Raw genomic sequence first — 13,995 nt, forward strand, 5'->3', positions numbered from 1 at the left:
CAAATGGATACGAGTTCATACTTGTCGCCATAGAATACTTCATCAAATGGGTTGAAGCAGCCTCCTACAAGGTTTTGAAATCATCTCAAGAAGAAAAGTTCATCAATGGTCGACACTTCCAAGGAAAAGTGTTATAGTTGCTCGACGAGTTCAAGATCGAGCATTATAAGTCATCGCCCTATAGATCCCAAACCCACGGTGTGGTCGATGCGACAAACAAAAATGAGAGGTCCGACCGATGTTCTTCAACTAGGACCGAGAGGTCAAACCTAGTACCGATAACTCTCGATCCCAACCGAGATTTTCCAAATATAGGACCTATAATGTTAGCCCAGGGCTAACCTAGGACAAAGAGTCCTTATCACCTCGACATAGGCTTATTAACCTGGACCGATGGGTCCGACCGAGGGTTCTAGATCCCAACCGAGGGTTCTGGATCCCGACCGATGAAAATGAACCCCAAGACTTAGGATACCGGTCCTAAGGCTTGTTCGGTTTTCATTTTCAAAATCCAAAATTAATTTTTTAATTATGGAACCTCAAACCATTTTCTTAAATTATGAACAATTAGAAAATATTTTTAAAATATTTTTAGGATATTTCCACGAAAAATATTTTGATAAAGGATTATTTGGGATTTATGTTTTAACCCTAATGCCTTTAAATGACTGATGTTTTTCATGTACTTTTTCTCCCTAAGTTATCATCAAGAACATGTACCAGCATTTAAGTAACTTTTTTTACAATTATTAAAATAACGTTCAAACCTTATGCATGCTTAAGATTGAAAGAATAATTGGTTATAATAAAACGCTATACAATTGATTTTCAAAAGACAAATTTATATGTAAAGACCGTTTTAAAAACGGGTATGGAGGATGAAGCGCGAAAGCCTTTCTCAAGTATCACTAAACTACGAACTAAAATAAACTCTAGCCAGTATGTTTGTACAATTATGTCATTTTTTTAGTTTTCAAAAAGTCTATTGATGACTCTGTTTCAAATAAATAATATTTTTTTAAATTAATTATTTTTAATTAATAAAAACAACGGATTTCAAAAATATCAAATTTAATTGGGGAAAAAAGCTCACTTAGACGTATGTACTTGTACAACTAGCTCACTTAGACGTATGTACTAATAAAAGTTCATTTAAACGTACTTACTATCAAAAATTGGCTCATTTAGACTCATTTAGTAAACCATGATTAATTTTTATTTTTTAATTTATATATTTAATAATTAAATATTAATATATTTTCTCACTCTTTATTTTTCATTTATTACTAATAAATGAACCCTATATTTTTATCTTTTTTATAATTTTTTATTATTTCTATATGAGTATTTATTATTGATTATTTTAATTTTATTTTATATATATGAACATTCATCACTAATTATTTTAACTTTGTATTTTTTCTTCTTTTTTATATTTTTTTTCTTATATTTACATTGATTATTAATTATTTTAAAATTGTTTGGTCCCAATAATTGAATATAACAATGAAAATCCTTTCAACAATAAAAATTCTTCAACACAAAAATAAATTAATTAAGAGTTAAAAATTGGATAATAATAAAATCTCATTCATCAAACACCAAAAGAGTAATAATCAAATATTAGACAAAACAATGCACCTTACTACTACTATTAGTCGTGAATAAAAACTAAATAAAAAAATATTAATTTTATTTTTGTTTATATTAAATTAAATATGAAAAAACCCTTCAATAAAATATTACAGTAAAATATAAAATTCATAAATAAATTGTTAAATTTTTTTCAAAAATGAGAATTTAAGAAATATGAGAAATAAAACGTAATAAAAAAAAGGAAGATGACATATAAAAGAGAAATTAATATTAAAATAATAAAAGAATTAAGAATAAAATAAATTACCTAGTTTAATTAATGAAAAAGTAAGAGAGAGAAAATATATTAATATTTAATTAATAAATATATAAATTTAAAAATAAAAGTGAACCATGATTATTAAAAGAGGCTAAATGAGCCAATTTTTGATAGTACGCACGTTTAAATGACCTTTTATTAGTACATACGTCTAAGTGAGCTAGTTGTACAAGTATATATATATATCTAAGTGAGCTTTTTTCCTTTAATTGGATTAACGCAAATCCTCATATTATTTAAAATTGAACTCAAGTTAATTATTTTTTTTAATTAATTTAAAAAATTGTTAGGGATCCTTAGAAACATCTTTTAAATAATGTTTTATTTTAAAAAATAAGATTATTGACACGCAAAATATGATAGGATCGGCTTTATCGATAGAGACGGGGATCTGGCTAAGGATGAAGGCTTATGAAAACGGTTTGAAAGAAATCCTGCTAGGGATTTAATTCGCTTTCTATTCTACGCAAACACTTGTAAACACTTGAAACAAATTTAAGGCGGAATTGTTTACTTGGGTTTGAATCACAAGATGAAATATGAAAAGATGACAGAAATGAAAGAACACAACAATTTGTTTATGCATGTTCGGAGAAACTCTCCTACGTCACCCCTTCTTCTAACCACCGAAAGGATTCACTATAATATGATTCGAATCAAATACAATTTACACACACTTAGCTCACTATTGAACAGAACACTTTCTGTTCAATTACAAGATGAAGAATATCACTCAGCTAAAGGTGTTTTGATTTTAGCTCTCTCTTGATTTACACACAGTACAATTAGAAAGCAGCTTCAAAGTATGAATATTCAAAGGCTTGAATTCAGTAAGCAAGATGATAGAATAGTTTCTCTCTTTATAAGATCAGATTGCTTGTTCGTTGTATCGCTAATTCGTAAGGCAGATTGTCCGTTGTCCTTTAGATTTGTTAAATACTGAGCAGGAGTTAACGGTCAAATCTTTTAGAATGATACATGGCACTCTTCCATTGGAAAGCCTCCATAGTACACAGCAGGTTCTGAGCACAAGGATCGTGACCGTACATCACTGGTAGTGCGCCGAATATTCCATCAGGGATGTACCTACAAAACAAGTAATGTGAGGAAAATTCTCTTACGTGGCATTCCTTAGTTAGTTGCATATAGCTGTTGTACTAATCTTCACTAGAAAGTGGAGCAGGAGTAGGGTACAACTATAGCACGTGGGTAAGTGAAATGCTAGCTTCAAGCATACTACTTAAACTAAGCATTAGACATATTTCAGTTAGACGAATTGTAAAATCAGTTTAATGAAATCACACATCTCCGTCTAATAATAACGTCTATTATACCGCCTGGTCTAATAGAATTAGACTACACGTCTAATTATCCAATAACCATTAGACTGCACGTCTAACTCTACTGAGTTAGACTGCACGTCTAATTCCGGTTCTACCTCAGACTTGTTTGAAGGAGTTAGACTCACGTCTAAATTTCACTAATTAGACTACACGTCTAATTATTCAATAACCATTAGACTGCATGTCTAACTCCACTAAGTTAGACTGCATGTCTAATTCCGGTTCTACCTCAGACTTGTCTGAACGAGTTAGACTCACGTCTAACTTTCACTAATTAGACTACACGTCTAATTATCTAATAACCATTAGACTGCACGTCTAACTCCACTGAGTTAGACTACACGTCTAATTCCGGTTCTACCTCAGACTTGTTTGAAGAGTTAGACTCACGTCTAACTTTCACATTCTATTAGACTGCACGTCTAACTCCACTAAGTTATACTGCACGTCTAATTCCGCACAAATTAGACTATCCGTCTAATTGCAAATATATTAGACTACACGTCTAACTCCGATGAGTTATAATGTACGTTTAATTCCATTCATTCATTAAACTATACGTTTAATTCTGAATATCTATTAGACCATCCGTCTAATTACACGTCTATTAGACTACACGTCTAACTCTGATGAGTTAGACTATATGTCTAATTTCGAACACATTAGACTTACGTCTAATTCTGTGTATATTAGACTTACGTTTAATTCTATGCATTCATTAGACTACACGTCTAACTCCGATGAGTTAGACTGTACGTCTAATTCTATGCATTCATTAGACTACACGTCTAACTCCGATGAGTTAGACTGTACGTCTAATTCTATGCATCGAATGCCAAAATCGGTCTAATGATCCTCATTAGAGCTAAGTCTTATGAAATATTGTTTCAATACACCTGCATCAAAACTCATAAGTCATTTCATTATCAAAATCTCAGTGGTTAAATTATTTCAACACTTAGTCAAAATAATTTGACCCAAAAAAATTGAAGTTTAAATTCTCGAACCTCGAGCTTTAATGTGACAAAGATTTTTCGAGGTTATAGAAATGAATGAAGTGAAAATAAATAAATAATAGGGAGAGGGATTTTGGAAGAGGGATTGGAAGAAGGAATGAGATGGCGCAATCTGATTGACTGAAAAAATAAACAACATAATCTTTTTTCTCTCTCCCACACTTTTCTCATTTCCATTCAATGACGTGATGACACGTTATTTTCTCCCTCATTCTCTCCCCCAATTTTCTTACTCATGAAAAAAATAAGTTTATTTAGTTGAGATATTTTAAAAATATATACTACTATTATCGGTAGTTATTATAAATATTATTATATAATTAACGCAAAAAATATGTACTAATTTATTTATTAAAAAGATTTCAAATAAATTAAATGACAGATAATATTATATATATTTATATGCAAATTTTATCGCAATATTGAGCAATAACTAGATTAATATTGCAATTAATATTATGGAATACATATAACATTGCACACACAAATCAGATATTTATTCCCGTTAGAGGAAAATTAATTACAGAAAATATCATTGAATACACAACACTTAATGCGACAATAACTAATAGCAAATTTTCTATAACTATTGTTATGTGACCGTGAATATCATTTAATGCAAATAAGGTTACACAAGAAAAATGATTTCTATATCATAGTTAAATATTAATTACTAAAAATGTCATTCAATCCATCAATGATGAATTGAGGAATTTATAAAACTATGTAGACTCCCGTGCGATTAATACGAATAAAAATATATTGTTACAAAGTCTCGCGTTCATCAAATTTGGTGTTAAATTTAAAATATAAAGTGTTATTAGCCAAGTTGGTTAAAATTTTTTACTTGTTTTGTTTGGTTACGAGTTCGAAACATACCTATAAAATTTTTAATTTTATTTTTATCCGTTTTAAGTTATGGGCGACTCAACCCAGAATCCGACCCAAGTATCCATTTACTCTCACTTATATATCCAAATTAATCACAGCTCTCGACCCGACAATTCAGATAGTTTCAAAATTAAGCATCATTATATATATATAGATTAATTAGTTAAAAATTTGAACTTATATTATTACAATATCTTGAGTTCATCAAATTTGGTATTGAATTTAAAATATAAATTGTTATTAGCCTAGTTGATTAAAGAGTTGTACTTATTTTGTTAGATTGCGAGTTCAAAACATACCTATAACATTTTTAATTTTATTTTTAACCGTTTTACGTTTATGGGTGGGTCAACCCAGAATACGACCTAAATATTCATTTACTCTCATATATATATATATATATATATATTTAAATTATCCATAGCTCTCGACCCAGCAATCCAGACACTTTCAAAATTAAGCATCATTATATATATATATATATATTATTGCAATGTGCAATGATAAATAAGGTTGCATACACAAATATGAAATTTCGACCTGAAAGTTGAAAAATAATTATTAAAAATGTCCTTCGATCTGAAATGTTATTTACAACAATAGTAATGGTCAATAACGATATTACAAACAACTAATTTTACGAAAAAACAAGTTGAGTAGAAATGAAAATATATTAATGCAAAACAACTTGCAAACAAATTATAAAAACTTTCATAGATAGTTGAAAAATAATTAACATGAAAAATAATTAACAATGATTACAATTTAGTTTATAATAATACTTTATCAAATATTTGTTGAACTAATACGAAAATATTATATATATATACATATATCAATATAATATATATATATATACACTTGTAGTATCAGTTTAGCAATTGAGCGTCCATCGGTAATGTCATATTTAAGTAGACGCAATAACATATTAAACGAAGTGTTTGTCCATTGACCGACATTCTTTATGTGAAGGAGTTTCAACAATGCTGATGATTTTATTATGCGTGCACCTTCATATAAATTCCATTTAGATTATTAAGGATTTTATTGAATCTTTGCGGATCCTCGATTGGTTCATGGTTGCTCGAGCCACCATTAACGTTAGAGTACATATCATGCATAAAATCTTACATATATTGTTCTTCATTGACTGGAGGAGTACTTGTGTCTTCCGGTACCACATTATCCAAGTCACCTTCATGATCATCATAATCATCATGATCATAAAACACGTTAGTAGTACTATTTTTTTCTCAATGACAATACCAGAATTCATAATTCAGAGTTATTCCATAAACGATGAGGTGAGTTTTCACATCGACTATATCCTTAAAAGTTGTGTTTAAACATTTCACGCAAAGACATTTCATTTGTTGTCGTCTTGTATTACTCACTGCAAAATCTAGGAAGTGGTCAACTCCTTCCTCATATTTTGGATGATCTCGACGTAAGCTCATCCAAGTTTTTTCGGGTACTTTCATTATTCTAATTAGATGGAAAACCTAAGTAAAACAGAAGTGAATAACTAAATTTCTCTTTATAAAAAGAGGATTTTTCATTAACTTGTTGAACCAAACATCTATAATCAGCCTAAACCTAGAAGTATAAAAATCAAAAAGCTAACAAAATTCAGCAATATAAGAACAAGACGACAATCAATTGCTAGGAATCATAATTGATTCTCTTTACAACAACTATTAGGAATTAATTGCTAGGAATCATAATTAATCTATAAACATTTCATAAACCCAAAATCATACAAATTTTAGAAAATATATAATTAGACTAAACCTAAAAGTATATAAACCCTAACTCACACCAATTTCAGCAATATGAAAACAAGACCGCAATCAATCAAAGAGATTTATTACCAACACTAGACAATTATTAAAATCATAATTATCCAAATGATCATTTATGTGGAATGTCAACTTCAAACATTTTTATTGTCCAAATTAAAAACAACTCTGCACATCAATTACATGTTCATAAACCCTAAATTACACCTATCAGCAAATCTATAATTATGTAAAACCTAGAAGTATATACAACCCTAAATCAGACCAATTTCAAGTATCTATAATTAGGCTAAACCTAGAAGTATATAAAATCCTAAATCACATCAATTACATATTCATAAACCCTAAATCAAATAAAAAAGAGAAGACATACATGCAGGAAGAGTTTGTTGGGAGAAGAGTTCGATGGAGGTAAATATATCGGTTGTCCAGAGTTCCTTCCTTCGGTGGCATTGCGGCGGCGGAGTAGATATGCGACTAGAGGTAGAATGGATGTAGGGTGGACCGATGGTAGGAATAACGATGACTGGGAGGCGGGGGAGGTTTCGGTAGAGAGAAGAAAGAGTGAGGGTGTAGGAGAGGGTTTCTGGCAAAAATACGATTTAAAGGGAGAATACCAAAAGATATAATAAATCTTTTGATAATAACTCTGAACTAACAACCTAAATTTTTACCTATATCTTTCGTCATTTCCCTTAATTACCCAAAAATTGTTCTAAGTGTTGGGAATGGGCTAAAACTGAAAGAATTACCCAATTCTTTCGACATTACCTTTAAATACAGAAAGAAATATCAATTTCTTTCGGTTTTGGCCTTAATTATCCAGAAATTCTCAAATTTTAAGGAAGTGACAATTACCGAAAGAATTGGAGACACTAGTAAAAAAAGACCCTATAGTGATTGGTTTATCAATCGTTATTAACCTCCAAACCAATCGCTATATGCCTATAGCGATTGGTCATATACCAATCGCTCTCTATCGACAGAAGTCTCCTCGTTGATGCCTTAATTGGCAACGACAATTGGTAGATAACCAATCGTTATAGGCTTATAGCGATTTGTATAATAATCAATCGCTACTACTCAAAATCATTTAGTGATTGGTTTATTAACCAATCACCACTTCCTTTATCAATTTTTTAAAAACAATTATTATAATTTTATTCCTTTAGCAAGTCTTTTATCCATACATTTTTTTGACATACATCATAATCCTCACTTGAGTTGCCATTAAATTGTTCGCTTGAACCCGTAAACCTTTTGTCTGCAACATCAAATGTGTTACTAAGATGATCTCATGCTTGACTTTTTTTATGAAGCATTTTTGCTAATATGAGACCTAGTTTGTTCTATGAAGCCATCAGAATTTCTCTACAGCTGATGAGAACTAAAATCTTCTCTGAAGGCATGGACTAAGATGTGAGGACCGCTCTTCAGATATGTACTTTTGAGATTTTGAAAGTGAACGCCTGGGGCTTTGATGATTATCTATAGAATTCTCAGTAGATTGATCATTTGTTTTGAACTTTGGGTTAATTCCTCATAAAGTTTGATCAACCTTTGATCCTTTGATTCTTGTGAAATAGAATCATTATTTGCAGCACTTGAAGATGATGATGTTGATCTGAAAAAGAAAAGCTTCTTCATTTGAATGACTAGGAGCAGACAGCCTAAAGCTCTTATAGAATGTTTAGCTGTTGTTAGTAAAACAAACTAACACTAGTCCTTCATTTATGTGACCTACAAAACAAAAGGCATGTCAACCAATAGATGTTCTGATGATTACACAAAACAAAAAATACAGAATAATTGAAAATGAAATTGGAAGACTTTTGAAGTAGATATAATTCACACTTTCATCATTTCATTTGCAAATCATTGATTTCTATTTAATCACTATAGGTAACAAACTTTTTGATTGAGAAAGATTAAATAGAAATACATAATAATTCAAGCATGACAACCTCTATATCTGCCCTGCCTTAGCTAATCATATAATAAAGCATGCCTAGATTTAACCCCAACAGTCCGAATAAATGTGCCAAAATTTCTGAGGATGTCCCATTTCTTTAACCCCAAAAGTACACCCTTTTCCCTAGAACAACCACCAATACAAAAAAAATAGATTAAGATATTCCATTTGTTGGGTCAAATTATTTTGACTAAGTGTTAAAGTAGTTTGACAATAGGAATTTTGATGATGAATGTATATAAAACTCAATCCATGTCGTCTAATTGTTTTTGGTGCAGGTGTATCGAAAACAGGTTATGATAGACTTAGTCTTAATGAGGTTCATTAGACTGATTTGGAATTTGATGCATTGAGTTAGACGGAGTTAGACGTGCAGTCTAACAGACGTAGTTAGATGTGTAGTCTAACAGACGTAGTTAGACATGCAGTCTAACAGACGTAGTTAAACGTGCAGTCTAACAGACGTAGTTAGATGTACAATCTAACAGACGGAGTTAGACGTGCAGTCTAACAGACGGAGTTAGACGTGCAGTCTAACAGACGTAGTTAGACGTGCAGTCTAATAGATAAGAGTTAGACGTGCAGTCTAAAAGACGGAGTTCGACGTGTAGTCTAACAGACGTAGTTAGACGTATAGTCTAACAAATGAGAGTTAGACGTGCAGTCTAACAAATGAGAGATAGACGTGTGGTCTAACTCCTTCAGATTAGTCTAAAGGGATGTATAGTTAGACATGAGATCTAACTAATTTAAGTTAGACGTGCACTCTAACTCCTTCAGATTAGTGTGAAGGGATGTCGTATTAGACGTATTATCTAATCCCATTAGACCAGGTGGTCTAATGGATGCTGCTATTAGACGGGGGCGTCTAATTTCATTAGACGAGGTCGTCTAATTTCATTAAACGAGGTCGTCTAAGTGAAATACGTCTAATGCTAGGCTTAAGTAGTTTCTTGAAGCTAGCACCCGTCTACCCACGATCAACTAGATGTACGCTACTCTTGCTCCACTTTCTTGTGAAGATTAGTACGACAGCCAGTTCCAACGAATTGATTAATGCCACGTAAGAAAATATTCTTCCCACTACTTGTTTTTGCAGGAATATCCTTGAAGAATATTTGGCGCACTACCAGATTGGTACGACCACGATCCTAGTGCTCAGAGTCTGTTGTGTACTATGTGGGCGCTCCAATGGAAGCTCGTCACGTGTCATTATCAAGATTCGACCGTTGATACCTGCTCATTATTTAAAGATCCTCAAGGACAATAGAAGAATCATCGATATATCAATACTCAGATTATTCTATCTTAAGCATACAAACTATTACATTGAGTGAACTGCTTTCTTGATTTTATTATGTGTTCAATCAAGAGAGAGTTAGAATCAAAATATTGTATTAGATGTGTGATATTCTTTATATTGTAAGTTGAACAGAGTTTGTTTTGTTTAATAGTGAGCTAGTCGTGCAATTGTATTTGATTCATAGAAAGTTTAGTGAATCCTTCCGGTGGTTGGAAGAATGGGTGACATAGGAGAGTTTGCTCCGAACATCCATAAACAAAATGTTGTGTTGTTTCTTTCTGTCATCTTTTCCTTCTTGGTTCTTAGCTTCAAACCTAAGCAAACATTTCCGCACTTGAATCATTCATGAGTTTGCAAGGGTTTGCGTAGAATTGAAAGTGATCTAAATCCTTAACATGATTTCAATCAAATCGTTTTTCCTAAGTCGTTATCAATCGCTAGACCCCCGTCTTTATTGATTACGCCGATTTTTTTCAATTGGTATTTCGAAGCCAAGGTGAGTGAACTACTGAAGATAAGAAGAACAACAATCTGGAGAATGTGACCAAAAATATTTTGTATCAATCGATCAACATGAATATATTCTACGAGATCAAGGCATGTTCCTCTTCTAAAATATTTGGGAGAAGTTGATCCAGATCTATGGCCGAAATATTCAAGCCAAGAAGAATCAGAAGGACCAGAAAGTCTTCATGTGTGTTGAAAACAAATCCAAATGAGCCGACAACGATTCAGAGGAGTCTCATGCTGAAAAAGAGACTGAAGCTGTAACATGCTTGATGGAAGATGAACAATCAAAGGTAAATGATATTTCTACACCAGAATTTACCAACGAAGAGTTAACTACTATACTAAATGAAATGGCCATTGAGTACAAGAAGTTATCAGACTCGTTTTATGAGATGAAAGTGAAATATGAAGCCAACATTTCTTCTCATAAAATCTCTAAAACAAACGTTTTTGAAAAGAAAGAAGTAGAGATCTCATCAGAGAATGAGATGCTCAAAGAACAGATTCAAACTCTTTCTGCTTAAAATAAAAGTCTAAACTATGTAGTTAGTGCATGGATAAGGTCTCTAGATGCTGTCAAGTATCAGATCAACATGCTAAAACCTGCTGGATCTAGATTTGGTTTGGGATTTGATGGCGATGACCCAAACCAGTTTTGCTAAAAGTCAAACTCATCGAATAACAAGTTTAAGCCAATAAGCTTTGTTAAAGGGAGTTTAACTTATATTGAATCTGATCCTATTAATGAAGAAGTAGCTTTTAAAAATAAAATAACTTCTGTTACGCCAAAAGTCAGCTGGCTGAAAAATAAGTTAGAAGAAGCCAGCAGGTTTGACAACCTAAAACTTGACTCAAAGTCAAGGAGTTTTAAAAGAAAATCTTCTTCAAAAACTAAGGGATCAGTGGCTAGCAGAAAGGCGTCTTCTATGTCAAAATCATACGCACTAATTACTAAACAAAACGAGAAATCCATTAGAATAACCTAAATATGGATTCCTAAGGGACTGATTGACCGAGGACCTAATTGAATGTGGGTACCAAAAGATTGTAAATATTGTTTTGTATAGGTACAAGTGAATGATGGTCTCGAGGAATCTGTGTGGTATCTTGATAGCGGTTGTTCCAGGCATATGACAGTAATAGACGGCTTCTCACCGATATAGCAAATTGTTCTGGACCTAAGATTACTTTTGGGGATAACAAGAAGGGTAAGACCATGGGTAAGTGTAAGATTATCCATGGTAATCTAACCATTAATGATGTGTTACTTGTGGATAACTTGTGCTATAACCTGATCAGTATTAATCAACTATGTGATAATGACTTGTCAATTGATTTTCAAACTCAAGCATGCTTAGTTAAGGATCAACATGGTAACACTTTATTAACTGGTAGTAGAGTAGGAAATTCATATAAAATGAATTGGAAAAAAGAATCTTTTGATCCTATGTGCATGATTGCCAAGAACGACCAGAAATGGTTATGGCATAAAAGGTTGAACCATTTAAACTTCAAAACCATCAACAACATTTGTTCAAATAATTTAGATATTGGTTTACCTAAACTTCAATTTTCAAAGGACAAGGTATGTTCTGTTTGCCAGTTAGGCAAACAGGGTAGATCATCGTTCAAAAGTAAAGGGAAATCTCAATCCAGTCGTTGCTTAGAATTATTATATATAGATCTGTTTGGTCAAATTCTTGTAAAGAGCCTAGGAGAAATGAGATTTTCTCTAATTGTTATTGATGTTTTTTCTCGATTTACATGGGTAACATTTTTACCATCAAAGGATAAAACTGCTGAGAATTTGATTAGAATATTTAAAAGGATTCAGAATAAGAAATCTTTGAATATTGCATGCATTAGAAGTGATCAGGGAACTGATTTCACCAACAGATACCTATCATCTTATCTCGAGGAGTCGGGAATTAGGCACGAGTTGTCTAGTGCCAGAACTCCACAACAAAATGGCATTGCTTAGAGAAGAGTGAGGACTCTGAAGGAAGCAGCGAGATCTATGTTGGCTGAATCAGACGTACCTCAGAGGTTCTGGGCAGAAGCCATAAACACTGCTTGTTACACACAAAATCGGTCAATAATTAACAAACGTTTTGATAAAACTCCCTATAAACTGTATTACGGAAGAATTCCCACAGTTTCTTACTTTAAAGTATTCGGGTGTAAATGTTTTATTCATAACAATGGAAAGGTTTATTTGACCGCTTTTGATGCTAAAGTAGATGAGGGATTCATGTTGGGATACTCCTCAGTAAGCAAGGCTTACAGAGTATACAACAACAGAACACAAACCGTTGAGGAATCCTTCTATGTGGTTTTTGATGAACCTGTTGAGAGAAAATCGATTGATCCCATTCACCTTGCTAACAGATTACAAGCGACAAGTTTTGAGTCTGTAAGTGAGGAAGAAGCACTGGATAAACGAATTTCGTTGTCTAACCCTGTGGCTGATCTGGTTGAGACTCAACCAGACATACAAACTCCTGTTCAACAAACTATTGAAAGTTTGGACGTCGCAGAGTTACCTGTTCAAATGACCAATCCCCTTGGATCCAACTTCAGATGGAACATGAATCATCCACCTGAATTGATCATTGGAAATCCCTTCACTCCTCGAAGGGCAAGACGTCAATTGATGGATAAAATGGCCAATTCTTCCTTTATTTCTCAAATTGAACCCAGGAAAATTGGTGTAGTAGTTGATCCTGATTGGATAAATGCTATGTAGGAGGAGTTAAACCAATTTATGAAAAATAATGTGTGGCATCTAACTCTTAGACCGACTGACTAGTCAGTCATAGGAACAAGATGGGTCTTTAGAAATAAGCTTAGTGAAGATGACTTAGTTATTAGAAACAAAGCTCGTTTAGTTGCTTAAGGATACAGACAAGAGGAAGGTATCGACTTTGATGAGTCTTTTGCACTTATAACAAGACTTGAGGAAATTAGAATCTTCCTAGAATATGCATCATTTAAGAACATTAAAGTCTTTCAGATGAATGTGAAAAGTGCATTTTTAAATGGAAAATTAAATGAAGATGTCTATGTTGAACAACCCCCTGGTTTTGTAGATCATACGTCACCAAATCATGTTTATAAACTTGACAAAGCCCTGTATGGTCTGAAACAAGATCCTAGAGCTTGGTATGACACTTTGACTAAATTTCTGTTTAATCATGATTTTGTTATCGGAACTGTGGATAAAACACTGTTCAGATTCACTAAAGA

Source organism: Impatiens glandulifera, chromosome 1 (assembly GCF_907164915.1).
Source record: "Impatiens glandulifera chromosome 1, dImpGla2.1, whole genome shotgun sequence".
NCBI classification, from domain to species: domain Eukaryota; kingdom Viridiplantae; phylum Streptophyta; class Magnoliopsida; order Ericales; family Balsaminaceae; genus Impatiens; species Impatiens glandulifera.